Source organism: Lactuca sativa, chromosome 2, assembly GCF_002870075.4.
Source record: "Lactuca sativa cultivar Salinas chromosome 2, Lsat_Salinas_v11, whole genome shotgun sequence".
NCBI classification, from domain to species: Eukaryota; Viridiplantae; Streptophyta; class Magnoliopsida; order Asterales; family Asteraceae; genus Lactuca; species Lactuca sativa.
Window position 1 is genome coordinate 164,413,140 of NC_056624.2, and position 8,664 is coordinate 164,421,803.

An 8,664-nucleotide genomic window follows, 5' to 3' on the forward strand; every position below is an offset into this window, starting at 1 on the left:
GAAGGACAGGGCACGGGATTGGTGGGAAGAGGTCGGACATACCATTGGAGATGATACAGCGTTAGATGCCATGACCTGGGCTGATTTCTCTACCAGGTTCAGGGCGGAGTTTGCACCAGTTATTGAGGTGCAGTAGTTAGCCAGAGAGTTTCAGGACCTCACCCAGACTACAGAGACCGTGGCGGAGATCACCGCCAAGTTCAGGGAGAGGGCTCTTCTTGTTCCTTAGTATGCAGCTGATGAGGAGATGAAGAAGGCCCATTATCATGAGATGTTGTGGAGCGATATCCGCCAGTTTGTGAGCCGGTCCAGCTGTAAAGCGCTGGATGACATGATTGCTAGGGCTCGGGAGAGGGAGATTGATCTCGAGATGGAAAGGAAGAGGAAACCGGAGGCGGTTTCGGGTACAGGTAGCTCGGGCAAAAAGCCCAAGGTTTCAGATCACAGATCCAGGAGTCAGCAGAGCCACGGTCGATGTGGCAAGTGTGGGAGATTGCACGAGGGGGTGTGCAAGGCAGGGAGTTCCGGCTGCTACAAGTGCGGTCGGACTGGGCATTTGAGCAGGGATTGTACGGCCCCTGCTACTGCCGTTGCAGCATCAGATCTGATTTGCTTTCAGTGCAATCAGAGGGGACATAAAAAGTCCCAGTGTCCGAGTTTAGCTGCAGCAGGGAAGGTGGTTGCACCTGCCCCTGCTACTTTGAGGATTACAGATGGCCGGCAGGGCCGAACCGAGGCGCCAGTGGCGAAGAGTAGGGCGTTTCAGATGACAGCAGAGGAGGCGCGAGCGACTCCTGATGTGGTGACGGGTATGTATTTTCCCTTCATCCCTATTTTTACTGACTGATTGTTGCTTATGATTATATGTTTTTTATAGGGTCGTTCTCTGTGAACGGCATTTCTGCTATGGTATTATTCGATTCGGGGGCTACCCGATCATTCGTATCACTTGCGCTTAGCAAGAGATTTAGTAGAGCTCCAGGGGAGCTGGATTGTCCACTAGAGGTTGAGATAGCAGATGACAGGACCGTGAGGGTCGCCAGAGTATATAGAGAGTGTTCGCTTCAGTTGTTTGACGAGCAGTTTCCGGTGGACCTGGTTCCTATTTCCCTGCGAGGGAATAAGGTTATAGTAGGCATGGATTGGCTGAGCCCTAATGGGGCGGTGATTGATTGTGAGCAGCAGTTAGTAAGGGTTCGCACTCCCAATGGGGGAGAGTTAGTGATTCAGGGCGAGAGGCCACAGCGCGGACCGACCTTTTGTTCCGCCGCGAGAGCGAGACGTTATTTCCAGCAGGGTTGCGCTGGATATATAGCTTATGTTGTAGATGCCCGGGAGAAGGGTAAGGTGGCAGTAGATGATGTTCCGGTAGTGCGAGACTACCCGAATGTATTTCCCGAGGATTTACCGGGAATACCTCCTGAGAGACAGGTTGAGTTTAGGATCGACCTGATTCCTGGTGCGGCTCCGATAGCCAAGGCACCGTATCGTCTAGCTCCCCCTGAGATGCAGGAGTTGTCTACGCAGCTGCAGGAGCTGCTAGACAAGGGTTTCATTCGGCCGAGTAGTTCGCCATGGGGAGCGCCGATCCTGTTTGTGAGGAAAAAGGATGGGTCGCATTGTATGTGTATAGATTACCGGGAGTTGAATAAGGTAATGGTGATGAACCGTTACCCACTTCCGAGGATAGATGATTTGTTTGACCAGCTTCAGGGAGCGTCTTGGTTCTCTAAGATCGATCTACGCTCCGGGTATCATCAGATGCGGGTTAGGGATGAGGATGTGCAGAAGACTGCTTTCAAGACCAGGTATGGTCATTATGAGTTTGTGGTGATGCCATTTGGGCTCACCAATGCTCCAGCCACGTTCATGGATCTCATGAATCGCGTGTGCAGGCCGATGCTGGATCGGTCAGTGATAGTATTCATAGATGATATCTTGGTGTATTCCAAGATGCAGGAGCAGCACGAGGAGCACCTGAGGGAGGTGCTGGAAGTTTTGAGGTGGGAGAGACTTTTCGCAAAGTTCTCCAAGTGTGAGTTCTGGTTGCGCGAGGTGCAGTTCCTTGGTCACCTCGTCAACCAGAAGGGTATTTTGGTAGATCCGGCCAAGATAGAGGTCGTGATGCAGTGGGAGGTCCCGAAGTCTCCATCCGAGATTCAGAGCTTCCTAGGGTTGGCAGGGTATTACCGGAGATTCATTCAGGATTTCACCAAGATAGCAGTGCCGCTCACCCGACTGACCAAGAAGTCGGTGGTATTTTGTTGGGGGCCTGAGCAGCAGGTAGCGTTCGAGACCCTCAGACAGAGATTGTGCGAGGCTCTGATCCTTACCTTGCCAGAGGGAGTAGAGGACTTCGTAGTCTACTGTGATGCCTCGATCACAGGTATGGGAGCAGTGTTGATGCAGCGAGGCCATGTGATAGCTTACGCCTCGAGACAGTTGAAGCCTCACGAAGCTAATTATCCTACCCATGATTTAGAGATGGGGACGGTTGTGTTTGCCCTCAAGATTTGGAGACATTATCTTTATGGGGTCCGTTGTACTATCTACACGGATCACAAGAGTTTGAGGTACCTTATGGATCAGCCAAGTCTGAACATGAGGCAGAGGAGATGGTTGGATGTGCTGAAGGGTTATGACTGTGAGATCCTTTACCATCCAGGAAAGACCAACGTGGTGGCCGACGCCCTAAGCCGCAAAGTGTCGGCAGCCCCTATCAGGGATTTGTGTTTGAGGATGACAGTGATCACTCCATTGTTGGAGCGGATCAAGGAGGCTCAGGTTGAGGGCCTCAAGGAGGAGAGGCAAAAGTGTGAGAGGATAGTGGGCCGAGTAGCTTCATTCGATTATGACAGTCGAGGATTGTTGACGCTTCACGGGAGGGTGTGGGTACCGTACTGGGGTGGAGTACGGCATGTGTTGATGGACGAGGCTCATAAGTCTCGATTTTCTATCCACCCAGGGGCGACGAAGATGTATAGAGATCTTCGACCCGATTATCGGTGGCCCTGCATGAAGCGGGATGTCGTCTGGTATGTTGAGAGATGCCTGACCTGCAGGAAGGTCAAGGCGGAGCACCAGAGGCCTCACGGCAAGATGCAGCCGTTAGACATTCCCGTGTGGAAATAGGAGGACATCACCATGGATTTTATCACCAAGCTTCCCAGGACTGCACGAGGAGTAGATTCGATATGGGTAGTAGTGGATCGGTTGACGAAGAGTGCTCATTTTATCCCGATCCAGGAGAGTATATCGGCAGAAAAGTTAGCCGATATCTATGTGCGTGAGATCGTGGCACATCATGGAGTGCCGGTATCGGTGGTGTCAGGCCGAGATATCCGTTTTACATTCAGATTCTGGAAGCGGTTCCATGACGAGATGGGTACTCGTCTCCATTTTAGCACCGCTTGCCACCCTCAGACGGACGGGCAGAGCGAGAGGACAATCCAGACTCTCGAGGACATGCTCAGGGCATGTGTTCTGGATTTCGGTGGCAGTTGGGATACGTATCTTCCGTTAGCGGAATTTTCGTATAACAACAGTTATCATGCGAGCATTGATCGACCTCCCTTTGAGATGCTTTATGGGAGGAAGTGTAGGACCCCGATTTTTTGGGGCGAGGTCGGTCAGCGAGTCATTGGGAGCACAGAGGTGGTGCTCAAGACGACCGAGTTGATCAAGCAGGTCCGTAGTAGACTGCAGACTGCGCAGAGTCGGCAGAAGAGTTACGCCGACAGGAGGCGTTCAGACTTGGAGTTCCGGGTGGGTGATATGGTCCTTCTGAAGGTCTCACCTTGGAAGGGTGTCATCAGGTTCCGAAAGAGGGGCAAGTTGGGTCCCAGGTTCATTGGTCCTTTCAGGGTTTTGGCCCGGGTGGGTTGGGTTGCTTATCGGTTGGATCTTCCTGTAGAGCTTAGCCAGATCCACAACACTTTCCATGTGTCTCAGTTGAGGAAGTGTTTGGTGGATGAGTCAGCAGTTGTTTCCCTAGAGGATATTCAGGTTGATAGCAGTCTGAATTATATTGAGAGGCCGGTCGCGATTCTGGACCGGAAGACAAAGACCTTGAGGAACAAGGCAATTCAGTTAGTGAAGGTGCAGTGGCAGCACCGGAAGGGGTCTGAGTCGACGTGGGAGACTGAGGAAGAAATGAGAGAGTATTACCCGGAGTTATTTGCAGATTCAGCCGCAGCAGACTTCGAGGACGAAGTCTGAGACAAGTGGGGGAGAATTGTAACGCCCCGTCTCTGGTATGTTGCTTCCGTGGAATTTATTTAGAAGTTTTATTGAGGGACTCGGTGAGTCTATGGCCTGACTCGTCGAGTAGGGTCGAGTTTTTGTGCACGTGTTAGTCGGCGACTCGGCGAGTCCATATTCGGGACTCGGCGAGTCTGCCTGCCTGGAAGAAACCCTAAATCCCCGGGTTGCTCACTATTTAAGCCATGCTTTATGCCCCAAACTCGCCTCCTTCACCCTCAGAGAGCTGTAAGAAACCCTAATCCATCCTTTGAGTGATTGAAGTGTTTTTGTGTGGATTTTGAAGGCTTGAAGAGGAAGAAGAAGAAAGGAACAAGGAGAAGAGGTGTAGACCAAAGATCCAAGGGCAAAATCAGAGTTCATTGAGGTATTCTTCGGATTCCTTCTGTTTTATGCTTTAAACCTCCATTAGAACACTTCTAGGGCTAGTTTGATGTATTTTCCAAACCCCATAATTGTATGGATGCCTTAATAGGTCGAGATATCCTTAGATCTGTTCATTTAGGAGTTGTAGAGCCCGGATCTATTGCCTTTTTGAAGATACTTTGCATGAGAACCCTAGATCTAGCCTTTATTATGCTTTTTGAGCCATTTTATCTTCATGGATGCATATGGGCACGTAAAGATAGAATCTTTACGTGCTAATCGAGTTAAGGGAGTCCAGATCTATAAGTTTTATACACTGGATTCAAGCAGAATCGAGTTTAGAGTTGTTGCATGCAAGCGACTCGGCGAGTCGGATGAACGACTCGGCGAGTCGAGTCGCGAGTCCCCGATTTTCCCTTTTTGAGTGATGCCGAGTGGGGACCAGTGAGTAGTAGAGTGGACTCAGCTAGTTGGAGGTTAGACTCAGTAATGGAAGGACTCGGCGAGTTGTTCATACAACTCGGCGAGTCCAAGGCAATCTTCTTAGCTCGAAGAACAACTCGTCGAGTTGTTCATACGACTCGGCGAGTCGGATGCAGATTGCCTGAGTTTTAGATTCGAAAGGGAACTCGTCGAGCTGATGCCATACTCGACGAGTAGCAGCGAGTAGGGTTGAGAAGTGAGAATAAGGACTCGACGAGTTGGCGACCCAACTCGGCGAGTCAGGTCAACTGTAGGTTGACTTTGACCGGGAGAGTTGACTTTGACCAGGGGTAAAAGAGTCATTTTACCCCAATGCAGTGATTAGTGTTTGATTGAGTGTGTTATGGAATTGTAGCCGTGGAGATACCGGAGCAGCAGCAGACAGCTTCCAGAGCCATACACACAGCAGCCAGTTCACGAGGTGAGTTTCCTTCCAGTAGGAACGGGTCTACGGCCACAATGTCGGCCCGTTTAGTTAGTAGCAGTTCCAGACTTCAGTCCGAAGCAGTAGTTAGTATGCTTGAGGTCTATGTGATTCAAGCATGTTTGTGTGTTATATGTTCCGGACATCGGTCCGATGCAGTATGCAGTATATGTGTTTATATTAGCTGATATGTGTTATGTTATGCCATGATCAGTCAGTTCCGGACTTCGATCTGATGCATTCCGGACTTCGGTCCGATGCAGTCAGTTCTGGACTTCGGTCCGATGCAGTCAGATTCCGGACTTCGGTCCGATGCAGTTAGTTCCGGACTTCGGTCCGATGCAATCAGTTCCGGACTCCGGTCCGATGCAGCTAGTTGATATGGATTATGTGGTTATGTGGATTGTGTGGGGTATGCTATGGGGAACTCACTAAGCTTCGTGCTTATAGTTTTCTTTATGGTTTCAGGTATCATTGTTTTAGAAAAGAAGAGCATGACTTGATCACAGAGCACACACCCGTGTTTTCCACTTTATGTGATTTTGGGACGTAACTCTGATAAACGTTTTAATTTAAGTAATATTTTGAATGATTGGATGAAGTAACATTTGTGTTTGACTATAATGAAAAATGAAATTTTTTTTACCCTTGATTTTTGGATCGTTACAGTCATATTTGCAAGCATGGATGGATTGATATCCTAACCCTACCTTTCTCAACTTTTTTTTAGCTTCATAGTGTGAAGTTGGAATCTTGCTCTTTGGGAAAGCAACTCTTAGAAAGTCTAGAATATAGTCAAACGAACTATTTGTCCATTTATTAATTGATCACTTTAATATGCAACAACTTTGCCAAAAAGTTTAAAGAAGATATCTCATAATCAGGGTATAACTCTGTATTGAGCTCCTCAAACAAAACATCAAATTCTGGGTCCATGCCTCGTCCTTCATCATCTATATTTTGTCATTTGTATTTTGTTCCGCCATAACATCATCAATTAGATCAAACATCTCATTAGTTGTTGGAATGTTTATTGGAGTCGAATGTTAGCCCAAATCCGAAACAGGACGTTTCTCACCGTGATGATGCCATATAGTATACGATTTTAGAAACCCATGGTCATGTATGTAGGCATAAACCGTACTCAACAACTGTCGATACATATTCACACGCTTTATGTACGGACAACACATTTTGTCTTCAGAGTCAAAATGTTTCCTAGCAATCTCCATAAAGTTTTTAAGACCTTCCAAGAATTTTGGGGACGTTCGGTTTTCAAGAATCCAACTATTATCGATCGTCATTACTGTTTCATTATTAAAAATTACATTGTATACATAGTTAAATTGTATTTTGGCTATATGTGAATGTTTATTGCATGACTTTTTGTTTGAGAAAAAATCGGACGAAATGGATAGAGTATTCACAAGTATATAAAGAAATATATACCCTGGAAGTAAAAATCGGACGGAATTGATAGAGTATTCACAAGGGTAGGCTTCTAAACCCACTTTTTGAATACCTTATCTCATATGTGAATGTGTATTGCATGACTATTTGTTTGAGAAAAAATCGGCAACATTTCCCCTTGGCTCCCAAGTATATAAAGAAATATATACCCGAGGAGCAAAGAGAAAATGACAACCAAAATTTTCTTAAACAAACAATCATGCAATACACATTTACATCCTAAATGAGATAAGATATTCAAAAAGCAGTCCCAAAACGGGAACAATCCGAAATTAATTTCTAAATTAATTTCGGGCGAGTATTTCTAGGCTCTTGATGATTATAAAGAAGAGACATAAACTAAAAATCAACAAGTCAATGTACTTTTATAGCAACATACTTTTATTAGTTTGTTTAAAGCATTCTATTTTGACTTCTCTTTCATATTTATAGTATATATAGCATCTGATTTTTTCAATTATAGCATTGTACTTTTAATATCATTTTTTTGTTTTATTATAGCATCGTACTTTTAATAGCAATGTAGTTTTATTATTTTGGTTTATGTTATAACTATCAAATAGAAATGAAAATAAAATGTTTTAATAAACAAGCTAAAAAAAGTATGTTGCTATTAATAATCTTTGTAGTTTAAGTATTTTTTTCTTAATAAACTTTGGTCTTAATAAACGTACTTTTATTAGTTTAAATATTTTTATATTTTGTTTTATGTTGCTATTAATAACTTTTGTTCTTAATTTATTAGTTTGTTTTAAAGCATTCTAATTTGCCTTCTCTTTCATATTTATAGTATATATAGCATCTTATTTTTTTCAATTATAGCATTGTATTTTTAATATTATTTTGTTTTTTTAGTATAACATCGTATTTTTAATAGCAACGTAGTTTTATTATTTTATTTTATGTTATAACTATCAAATAGAAATGAAAATAAAATGTTTTGATAAACAACATAGTTCCTACCAAAAAGAGCTAAGAAATATTGGGTCTCGATCCAAGACTGCTTCGAGGAATTCAATATAAATGGTAGATGTTTTGGAGGAACAAGGTTGCCAATGAGACTGCACCAAACGTAGAGAAAGTAAAGCTAGAAAATGTGTAAATTTGGAAAAGCGGTCGACAATTAACAATATGGCGGTTTTTCCATTTGATCTTGGAAGATGTGTGATGAAGTCATCATTCCAGACTGTGTCAGGAATGAGAATGGGTTGAAGTAACCCGTATGGTTTATGGGTCGGATAGTTTACCTGTTGACAGATTGCACATTGTCAGACATAGGTGATAACATCAGTTTTGAGGTGTGGCGAAAGAAATGTTGCTCATAAACATCTTGTTATCGGTAAAATCCCGAAATGGCCACCTAGTAGTGTGGAGTGATACTTGTACAAGAGTTTTTGTCAGACCAGGGAGCCGGCTGCATGGAATAAACAGTCGATTTTAACCATACAACAGGCCCTCATGAAGTTGAAAGGTTTTGTTGTTGTGTCCACTTGTCAACCTTCAGGGGAGTTGTAGAGAATAGTCGTAAGTCTATGACCCAAGATAGGGTTTAAAGATGTTAAAACAACATGTTTTACAGGGTTTAAAGATGAATACTTGTTTTGGGATGCATATCATCCTTCTCGGGCAACCACCAAACTAGCGGTTCGTACGTTGGTTTT